The sequence below is a fragment of the Schistocerca cancellata genome, chromosome 12, assembly GCF_023864275.1.
Source record: "Schistocerca cancellata isolate TAMUIC-IGC-003103 chromosome 12, iqSchCanc2.1, whole genome shotgun sequence".
NCBI classification, from domain to species: Eukaryota; Metazoa; Arthropoda; class Insecta; order Orthoptera; family Acrididae; genus Schistocerca; species Schistocerca cancellata.
In genome coordinates, this window is record NC_064637.1 from 52,075,530 (window position 1) to 52,087,638 (window position 12,109).

Genomic DNA, 12,109 nt, shown 5'->3' on the forward strand with positions numbered 1-12,109 from the left:
GCTGGCTGGCTGGCTGGCTGGCTGGCACCTGAAACCCTAGCGCTTCGATTAGTGCTGGAATGGCACAATCGAAGGGTGGTATCGTTTCGGAGTACCGCCGGAGATGTCGTGGACTGTTGAGGCTTCCGGTTTTATAAGCAGTGAACGGCTTCTCATTGGCTGGATGACATCACGGTGAAAACGGCGCATACAGAGGTGGCGGTCTCTATGTCCATAGATTTTGTTTGCGCGCTTTATCCAGTGTTGCTTGCAGCGCCATCCATCGCAACAGGTGGCGAACTGCGAGGAATGTAAGAAGTCTCCCTCTGCCCTCTTTCTTTATCAATTGCGCGCTTCCATGCATTGCTGAGTGCATAACTGGAGTCTCTGTTGAAAGTATTTTCACAGAGTCTAATTTCAACTGCTTCCCTGATGACAGAGTCTCAATAGTTTGAAGCGTGAGCAAGTAGTCTTGTTTCATCGAAGAAAATCTTATGTTTGTTTAACAAACTGTGCTCAGCCACCGCTGATTTTTCTAGATACCTGTTTTTCAGGTGCCGACCGAAGTGGCCGTGCGGTTAAAGGCGCTGCAGTCTGGACCTGCAAGACCGCTACGGTCGCAGGTTTGAATCCTGCCTCGGGCATGGATGTTTGTGATGTCCTTAGGTTAGTTAGGTTTAACTAGTTCTAAGTTCTAGTGGACTAATGACCTCAGAAGTTGAGTCCCATAGTGCTCAGAGCCATTTGAACCATTTTTTTGTTTCTCAGGTGACGCTGATGTTCCACACGGCGATCGGCAACAGTTCTTATAGACTGGCCCACACAATTTTTGCCACACTCGCAAGGAATGCTGTAAATTCCCGGCACTCTCAGGCCAACATTATCTTTCACGGGTCGCAACAGCTCCTTAATATTCCTGGGTGGCCGGAAGACTGGTCTCATTCCCTGCCAGTTCACAGTGGAGGTCGAGAAGGATGGGAAGTTACCCCTCTTAGATGTGCTGGTGGAGCGAAAATCAGATGGACGACTCGGGCATTCTGTGTACAGAAAACCGACGCATAGATTTATATCTAAACGCGCGTAGTTTTCACCACCCAGCTCAGAAGAGAGCTGTGCTGAATAACTTGGTACTCAGAGCAAGGACTATTTCAGACAAGGATCATCCCGGCTCCGAGATTAACCATCTGACGATGGTATTCAGAAAAAATGGATATTCCGGTCGTGATATCAGATCTACTATGGCGAAGAAACCTAGGAAGGATGCTGTTCGAACAGATCAAGAGGACCAACACACCGCGCAGCTACCATTCTGCGGTGCAACGACCAGCAAGTTCGGCAGAGTGCTGAACCGGCAGGGAAATAGACCAGTCTTCCGGTCACCCAGGAAGATTAAAGAAATGTTGCGACCCGCGAAAGATAATCTCGGCCTGAGAGCGCCGGGACTTTACAGCATTCCTTGCGAGTGTGGCAAAAATTATGTGGGCCAGTCTATAAGAACTGTTGCCGATCGCTGTGTGGAACAACAGCGTCACCTGATATACAGGTATCTAGAAAAATCAGCGGTAGCTGACCACAGTTTGTTAAATAAACATAAGATTTTAATCGATGAAACAAGACTACTTGCTCACGCTTCGAACTATTGGGACTCTGTCATCAGGGAAGCAGTTGAAATTAGACTCTGTGAAAATAATTTCAACAGAGACTCCGGTTATGCACTCAGCAATGCATGGAAGCACGCTATTGATAAAGAAAGAGCGCAGAGGGAGACTTCTTACATTCCTCGCCTGTTGCGATGGATGGCGCTGCAAGCAACGCTGGATAAAGCGCGCAAAGACAATCTATGGATATAGAGGACGCCCCATATGTACGCGCCGGTTTCACCGTGACGTCATCCAGTCAATGAAAAGTCGTCTACTGCTTATAAAAGCGGAAGCCTCACCGGTCCACGGCGGTCAGTTTTACCCCTGACGAAGATGACGGAGGTAGTCATCAAAAGCTTGGGATGTTATCCAAATTAGACGCGGCAAGTAGACCGAGAACTTTTTATGCAAGGACTCCGTCGTGAAAGACCTCGTAGTCATATACGACCATGATACTATCTGCGTCACATGATGTTGCTAAATACAATTAATATCTAAATGGTCGGTCATCTAAACTCCTTAGAAGCTGCTGATCCAAATGACTGTAGTGGGGGACGATTTGGGATGGATTGGTGTCAAGCACGCCTCGTCAACCACCCTGCTAGTGAACAGCAGTAAAAATGGCGTCACAACTGGGCCGCAGGGAGCCGGCACGCCGTGGCCAATCGCAGCGCACATTGCCGGTGACAGGTGACGGTCGCCAGGCGTCAGATCTCTCTGACAACTGGCAACGTGTGGCGCGCCAAGCTTTCGCGTCTAGTCTGGTTACTGGTGTGACAGAAACGCAAAGCTGTGGCCGCAATTATTCCACCAATCGCTGTGTAAGCCCGCAAGGGAAGCGCTGCGTTGCGCCGTTATTGCTGCAGGATTCTCATTTTCCGCTTGGGCGGAGCCAATGCAGTTTTCGATACGCCGGTTGCGTTATTATTTGCTTCACTTGACAGGATGATTGTCGGCGAGCGTCATCAGTGGAGTAGTCTATCGGGGTCGATTTAGGGTCGGTAATGCAAGAGGCTACTTCGGATGACGAGTGCGGTTTAACCAAAGTCCTATCCCTGTATTTTCTGTTATAATCTACACCTCCATTTCTATTTTTTTTTTTTTTTTTTTTTTGGTCATCAGTCTACTGACTGGTTTGATGCGGCCCGCCACGAATTCCTTTCCTGTGCTAACCTCTTCATCTCAGAGTAGCACTTGCAACCTACGTCCTCAATTATTTGCTTGACGTATTCCAATCTCTGTCTTCCTCTACAGTTTTTGCCCTCTACAGCTCCCTCTAGTACCATGGAAGTCATTCCCTCATGTCTTAGCAGATGTCCAATCATCCTGTCCCTTCTCCTTATCAGTGTTTTCCTCATATTCCTTTCCTCTCCGATTCTGCGTAGAACCTCCTCATTCCTTACCTTATCAGTCCACCTAATTTTCAACATTCGTCTATAGCACCACATCTCATGTGCTTCGATTCTCTTCTGTTCCGGTTTTCCCACAGTCCATGTTTCACTACCATACAATGCTGTACTCCAGACGTACATCCTCAGAAATTTCCTCCTCAAATTAAGGCCGGTATTTGATATTAGTAGACTTCTCTTGGCCAGAAATGCCTTTTTTGCCGTAGCGAGTCTGCTTTTGATGTCCTCCTTGTTCCGTCCGTCATTGGTTATTTTACTGCCTAGGGTGCAGAATTCCTTGAGTTCGTGACCATCAATCCTGATGTTCAGTTTCTCGCTGTTCTCATTTCTACTACTTCTCATTACCTTCGTCTTTCTCCGATTTACTCTCAAACCATACTGTGTACTCATTAGACTGTTCATTCCGTTCAGCAGATCATTTAAATCTTCTTCACTTTCACTCAGGATAGCAATGTCATCAGCGAATCGTATTATTGATATCCTTTCACCTTGTATTTTAATTCCACTCCTGAACCTTTCTTTTATTTCCATCATTGCTTCCTCGATGTACAGATTGAAGAGTAGGGCGAAAGGCTACAGCCTTGTCTTACACCCTTCTTAATACGAGCACTTCGTTCTTGATCGTCCACTCTTATTATTCCCTCTTGGTTGTTGTACATATTGTATATGACCCGTCTCTCCCTATAGCTTACCCCTACTTTTTTTCAGAATCTCGAACAGCTTGCACCATTTTATATTGTCGAACGCTTTTTCCAGGTCGACAAATCCTATGAAACCTATGAAAGTGTCTTGATTTTTCTTTAGCCTTGCTTGCATTATTAGCCGTAACGTCAGAATTGCTTCTCTCGTCCCTTTACTTTTCCTAAAGCCAAACTGATCGTCACCTAGCGCATTCTCAATTTTCTTTTCCATTCTTCTGTATATTATTCTTGTAAGCAGCTTCGATGCATGAGCTGTTAAGCTGATTGTGCGATAATTCTCGCACTTGCCAGCTCTTGCCGTCTTCGGAATAGTCGACATAATCGTCTTGAGAGATTCAACAACTGTATGTTACGTTACATGTTTCGATCACTCTGGATCATCTTCAGATCTACGTACTTGCGTCAGCAACCCGTCTTGTCTACTTAGGTTGGTTTGTGGGTGTTGAAGGGACCAGACTACTAAGGCCATCGGTCCCTTGTCTACTTAGAATGATTCAAATGGCTCTGAGCACTATGGGTCTTCTGAGGTCATCAGTCCCCTAGAACTTAGAACTACTTAAACCTAACTGACCTATGGACATCACACACATCCATGTCCGAGGCAGGTTTCGAACCTGCGACCGTAGCGGTCGCGCGGTTCCAGACTGTACCGCCTAGAACCGCTCGGCCACTCCGGCCAGCTCTACTTAGAACCATATATTGGAGTACTGTACTCTGATATGTGATTCTGAGTACGTAAGATGGTTTGCTGTAGCAACTACTTAGATCCAAAGGTGATCCAGATAATGGAAACATGTAATGTAATTAAAAATTTGCAATCGAACAGAACAATATATGAGAATTATCTTAAATTTATACTTGGAAATATATCTTACAGTGTGTAGCAGAGCATAATTCAGTAGATTTCTTCTCTCTCCTTGTCGTTCGTGAAAGCTGCTACAAAACACTTACCATCAGTAAAATTCTGAGTGAACTGCAATATTTTTGATCCCCCGATTTCATAAGAAATACCGGGTGATCAAAAAGTCAGTATAAATTTGAAAACTTAATAAATCACCGAATAATGTAGATAGAGAGGTACAAATTGACACACATGCTTGGACTGACATGGAGTTTTATTAGAACCAAAAAAATACAAACGTTCAAAGAATGTCCGACAGATGACGCTTCATCTGATCAGAATAGCAATAATTAGCGTAACAAAGTAAGACAAAGCAAAGATGATGTTCTTTACAGGAAATGCTCAATATGTCCACCATCATTCCTTAACAATAGCTGTAGTCGAGGAATAATGTTGTGAACAGCACTCTAAAGCATGTTCGGAGTTATGGTGAGGCATTGGCGTCGGATGTTGTCTTTCAGCACCCTTAGAGATGTCGGTCTATCACGATACACTTGCGACTTCAGGTAACCCCACAGCCAATAATCACGCGGACTGAGGTCTGAGGACCTGGGAGGCCAACCATGACAAAAGTGGCGGTTGAGCACACGTTCATCACCAAACGACACACGGAAGAGATCTTTCACACGTCTAGCAATACTTTTTTGCTTTTGTTTCGGTTCTAATAAAACCCCATGTCATTCAAAGCATGTGTGTCAATTTCTACCTCTCTATCTACATTATTCCGTGGTTTATTAAGTTTTCAAATTTATACTGACTTTTTGATCACCCAGTACATTGAATGAAATAGTATGATATCTGAACTACACTCCTGGAAATTGAAATAAGAATACCGTGAATTCATTGTCCCAGGAAGGGGAAACTTTATTGACACATTCCTGGGGTCAGATACATCACATGATCACACTGACAGAACCACAGGCACATAGACACAGGCAACAGAGCGTGCACAATGTCGGCACTAGTACAGTGTATATCCACCTTTCGCAGCAATGCAGGCTGCTATTCTCCCATGGAGACGATCGTAGAGATGCTGGATGTAGTCCTGTGGAACGGCTTGCCATGCCATTTCCACCTGGCGCCTCAGTTGGACCAGCGTTCGTGCTGGACGTGCAGACCGCGTGAGACGACGCTTCATCCAGTCCCAAACATGCTCAATGGGGGACAGATCCGGAGATCTTGCTGGCCAGGGTAGTTGACTTACACCTTCTAGAGCACGTTGGGTGGCACGGGATACATGCGGACGTGCATTATCCTGTTGGAACAGCAAGTTCCCTTGCCGGTCTAGGAATGGTAGAACGATGGGTTCGGTGACGGTTTGGATGTACCGTGCACTATTCAGTGTCCCCTCGACGATCACCAGTGGTGTACGGCCAGTGTAGGAGATCGCTCCCCACACCATGATGCCGGGTGTTGGCCCTGTGTGCCTCGGTCGTATGCAGTCCTGATTGTGGCGCTCACCTGCACGGCGCCAAACACGCATACGACCATCATTGGCACCAAGGCAGAAGCGACTCTCATCGCTGAAGACGACACGTCTCCATTCGTCCCTCCATTCACGCCTGTCGCGACACCACTGGAGGCGGGCTGCACGATGTTGGGGCGTGAGCGGAAGACGGCCTAACGGTGTGCGGGACCGTAGCCCAGCTTCATGGAGACGGTTGCGAATGGTCCTCGCCGATACCCCAGGAGCAACAGTGTCCCTAATTTGCTGGGAAGTGGCGGTGCGGTCCCATACGGCACTGCGTGGGATGCTACGGTCTTGGCGTGCATCCGTGCGTCGCTGCGGTCCGGTCCCAGATCGACGGGCACGTGCACCTTCCGCCGACCACTGGCGACAACATCGGTGTACTGTGGAGACCTCACGCCCCACGTGTTGAGCAATTCGGCGGTACGTCCACCCGGCCTCCCGCATGCCCACTATACGCCCTCGCTCAAAGTCCGTCAACTGCACATACGGTTCACGTCCACGCTGTCGCGGCATGCTACCAGTGTTAAAGACTGCGATGGAGCTCCGTATGCCACGGCAAACTGGCTGACACTGACGGCGGCGGTGCACAAATGCTGCGCAGCTAGCGCCATTCGACGGCCAACACCGCGGTTCCTGGTGTGTCCGCTGTGCCGTGCGTGTGATCATTGCTTGTACAGCCCTCTCGCAGTGTCCGGAGCAAGTATGGTGGGTCTGACACACCGGTGTCAATGTGTTCTTTTTTCCATTTCCAGGAGTGTATATAGGTACTGACATGTTAACGGTGAATTTGGCATCCTCTTAACCACGTTTCATTGCACATCATTATCAATCGAGTACTTCTTTCAGTCATTGCACAAACAAAATTCTAGTTATTGGGATGAGAGATCCCACGCTCTGAACTGCTTCAAGCATAATTATATATGCAGGTCACACTCTCTGAGCTACTTCAAGCATAATTATATATGCAGGTCCCACGCTCTGATCTACTTGAAGCATAATTATATATGCAGGTCGCCTGCACACCACTTTTGACACCTGCACGTCGTACCCCCCGTTTTTCTCCAAGGGAACAAGCGAACTACACTAACGACGAATTTGAACCATGTACTGTTTTCGGCGACTCCTTATATCGGTGAAATGTGAAAGCTATATTGAATCGAAAACTGAAAAATCCGCCTGCGGGTTCAGGGGTTAGAATAGGCCTGCCTGTCGTAAAAAGCGACTAATAGGCGTCTCCCACTTTTCCTCCTTCAGCATCATGATACCCTTTAGGGTTTGACCTCCACACCTCCCACAGTGTAGGCCATCTGGTAAAGAACGTTTTATGTGGGACACCACACATCTAGTGTGTGATTAGTCGTTCTGCACCTCTTGTCGTCATGGCTCTGGAGGTACACCCACAATCGAGCTCTTTGGACCAGGACACCTTACATGGTACACCATCCACTTCTGTTGCCAACTGTCCACTTTTACCGCATGAAAGTATTGTGTTTCTCCACACGCACTATCCAGCACAGTAGGCAGTCTGTTGTGGTGAGCATGTCAAGTGTTCTCTTGGTATTATCCCTCCCCCCTCCCCCCCAACAGGGATCATACTGCTGATGCCTGAGCGTGCAAACTCCCGATGTAAGCCAAGGAGTAGATGCCCATTTTCTTGGGGCATCAAGACTGAGCAATGGCCATTGAGCCAGGTGGCCTTTACTGTGACTGTAGGAAGAGCCCCAGATCGAACATTCGGCATCAGGCCAGATGACCAGTAATAAAGCAGATAAAGTCATATTTTTCTGGGGACCGAAAGGCTGCAGCAGTCTCTAAGAGAGGGAAGGTTGTACACAATGCTGAGACATACGACCCCAAGACGTTCCCCTTCCCATGCTACAACATGGGTGGAACGTAGGGCTAAAGATAGAAGAGAGCCACATTCATCTCGTTATTTAGTGTGTTTGGCTACCAAGCCACTCCTTTTCATACAATACCTGGAGGATAAATTTGTGGAAGTGCTTGCGCTGTCCAAAATGCACAATGTATCAGTCCTCAATCAGACAGCATCCCCAGCCCACTCACAGTCATGACTCGCCTGTGACAAGCTGGATGATATTCTGGTCACCCCCCATCAAAGGCTCAACATGATCCAAGGTATTCCTTATCACCACCACCCACTGTTGCGGTAAGATGACAAGCTACGCGGAAATTTAGAACTCCAGGGTCTTCACTTCGTGCAGCGCGTCTATAGGGGGCCTAAATGCATCAGGGTTGCTACCGGTGTCTTCATCTTGGCCTTTGAGGGTGACTCATTACCTGAAAAGGTCAAGATGATTGTCTAACGATGGGAGGTCAAACGACATGTCTCTCCCCCCCATGTGGTGCTTTAAGTACCACAAATTCAGGCACATGTCTGCGTCCGCAGCTCGTGGCCGTGCGGTAGCGTTCTCGCTTCCCACGCCCGGGTTCCTGGGTTCGATTCCCGGCGGGGTCAGGGATTATCTCTGCCTCGACTGGGTGTTGTGTGATGTCCTTAGGCTAGTTAGATTTAAGTAGTTCTAAGTTATAGGGGACTGATGACCATAGATGTTAAGTCCCATAGTGCTCAGAGCCATTTGAACCATTTTGAACCACATGTCTTCCTCGTGCCATTCCAGCCGCACATGTCTTCCTGGTGTCATTCCAGCCGCACATGTCGAGACTGTCAGCGTCCACTGCATCTGAATACCCCATGTGCCCCTACTCCCACGTGTGTCAGCTGTGAAGGGCACTACTCCCCCCCCCCCCCGGCTCGCTGCACTGCACAGTACTCCAAAAAGAGAGGAAAATTTTGTACAAGACCCTGGACAGGATGACTTACAGAAAGGCTAAACTGAAATGTGATAAGTGGCAATTAGACTCACCTTAAGCTGGCGCCATGACGACACTCTCCTCATGTAAACCTTGTATAATGGGCCCTCCTGGTGGGTTCGACACATTTTCTTCTGTTGCACCTAAATCTTCCACTTTGGGAGCGCTGCAACCTCCAATCGCTGGGGACATTGGTCCCCTCACACCAGCCAAGGAAGCGACAGCCTCCTCCTGCTCCTCTACCACGGAAGAGGTCACTTTGGACTCTACCTTCCAAGGTCTCCCACTGTGCAAAAATGGACATCAGCCAATGGTTGAAGGAGCCAGAAGCTGCTGTCCAAAGTGCTTCATGGTCTTCATCTACACCTGAACCTATTTTCGAGAAGCCCTCCCAGCAAGCCCTTAAATAGCAGCGAGAGGACAAACAGTCCAAGAAGAAGACTGTTAAGAAACATGTCTTCCTGGTGCCATTCCAGCCGCACATGTTGAGACTGTCGGCGTCCACTGCATCTGAATACTCTATGTTCCCCTACTCCCACTTGTGTCATCTGTGGAGGGCACTACTCCCCGTGCTCGCTGCACTGCACAGTACTCCAAAAAGAGAGGAAAATTTTGGAGTACAAGACCCTGGACAGGATGACTTACAGAAAGTCTAAGCTGAAATGTGATCAGCTGCAAGCTTTTCAATTAGACTCACCTTAATCTGCCGCCATGACGACACTCTTCTCGTGTAAACCTTGAATAATGGGCCCTCCTGGTGGGTTCGACACATTTTCTTCTGTTGCACCTAAATCTTCCACTTTGGGAGCGCTGCACCCTCCAATCGCCGGGGACATTGGTCCCCTCACACCAGCTAAGGAAGCGACAGCATCCTCCTGCTCCTCTACCACAGAAGAGGTCACTTTGGACTCTACCTTCCAAGGTCTCCCACTGTGCAAAAATGGACATCAGCCAGTGGTTGAAGGAGCCAGAAGCTGCTTTCCAAAGTGCTTCATGGTCTTGATCTATACCTGAAGCTATTTTCGAGAAGCCCTCCCAGCAATCCCCTAAAGAGAAGCGAGAGGACAAAGAGTCCAAGAAGAAGACCGTTAAGAAACGTTAGACTCTGGTAGCCCCTAAGCCACATCTCCTTAGATCTCGCCAACGCCTCAGCTGCAATGGAAATGGACACATCTACTCAACCGGCGGCAGCAGGTGGCCCTGAAGCGTAAACTGCCTCCTTCGTCCCTTCATGCCTTCCCAGACCATAGAAAGCGTCATTCTATAGTGGAATTGCGGTGTTTTTTTCGTCATCTGGCTGAGTTACGAAAAGTCTTAGGGGTTACACCCGCTTTGTGCATTGCCCTTCAGGATACCTGGTCTGCCGGCCATGGTGGTCGAGCGGTTCTAGGCGCTTCAGTCCGGAACCGCGCGACTGCTACAGTCGCAGGTTCGAATCCTGCCTCGGGCATGGCTGTGTGTGATGTCCTTAGGTTAGTTAGGTTTAAGTAGTTCTAAGTGTTAGGGGACTGATGACCGCAGATGTTGAGTCCCATAGTGCTCAGAGCCATTTGAACCATTTTTTGAACCTCAGAAGTTAAGTCCCATAGAGCTCAGAGCCATTTGAACCTTTTTTGTTACCTGGTCTCCAGCAGTGTGGACCTCTGCCGTTCATGGCTATCTAGAATCTTACATAAATCGTACTAACTGCAACAGGATATCAGGTCGAGTCTGTATCTACTTCATTACCTGTGTATAAATGCACCTGTGGCTCTTCAAAGACCTTTAGAAGCTGTGGCTGTCAGGGTGAGGACACTGCAGGAAATTACTGTCTGTAACATCTGTCTTCCTCCAGATAGTGATGTATCGATCCATGTATTGCCTACATGTATTTCCCGACTACCCCCACCTTTTCTACTTCTGTGTGATTTTCATGTCTACAACCCTTTATTGGGTGGAACCAAGATTACTGGCGATGAGGAAGTTCAGAATCTACTTTACCTTCTAAATAAAGGTGCCCCACTCATTTCAGTGTGGTGCATGGCACATACTCTGCCATTGATCTCTTCTGGAATTCTCTCGTCTATACACTGGAGAGCTCACGATGACCTGTGTGGTAGCGGCCACTTTCCACTCCATCTGTCCCTCCTCCAGCGTCACTCACCTGGACGCTTCCCAGATGGGCTCTTACCAAGCCTGAATAGGACACTTTCACCTCCATTACCACCACCATCAGTGGAGCACAGGTCCATCATTTTGTGGTAGCCGCAAGTCTCTGTGGCCATTAGAGACCAAAGGTGGACTCTTCAACAAGCGCCACCTGTCCCTCAAGCTCCTCATTACATTGAGTCCGCTGTGCTTCTGGGTCTGTCAACTCATCAAACGATGGAAGCAGCCGTATTGGTAACGATACATCTCCTTTCGAGGTTTAGCTGTTGCTCAGACATCTTCACAGATATCAGATACCTGCAAGTATGTCTGGAATTCCCATATACGGAGCTGTATAAGCCCATCCACACATAATCGCAGAGTGGCTTTCTGAGCATTATGCATCTGAGATTTACCACTCCACCTCTCGTCTCCTCAGAGAGTTGGTGGAATGACAACATTTATCTTTTGCTCCACGTGGCCTTGAGCTCTATAATGCTCGTTTAAGCGAGTGAGAATTTCTCAGTGCCCTTTCCGATTTTCCTGACATCCCCTGGACGAGATCGCATGCATTCCCAAATGATTAAACATCATTTGGCGGATTACCAGCGCTATCTCCTTGCTGTCTTCAACCACACCTGGAGCTATGGCGAAATCCGGCCACAATGGCGAGAAGGCATCACCGTTCCAATTCTTAAACCCTGTAAGAACCCATTAGCGGTGGATAGCTATCATCCTGTCTGTGCAAGCTGCTTGAACGCATGGTGAGCTGGTGGTTGTGTTGGTTCCTTGAATCTCAGGGTTTTCTGACTATATCCCAGTGCGGTTTTTGCTAGGGTCGCTCCATCACTGACAACTTGGTCTACCTGTCGTCTGCCATCCGTACAGCCTTTTGACGACGTCATCACCTTATTACTACCTTTTTTGATCTGACGAAGCCTATGATACCACTTTGTGACACCACATCCTCACTACTCTGCATGAGCGGGGTCTCTGGGTCAAGCTCACGATTTTATACGGAACTCCTTGTCGCTTGGAACTTCGGTAGC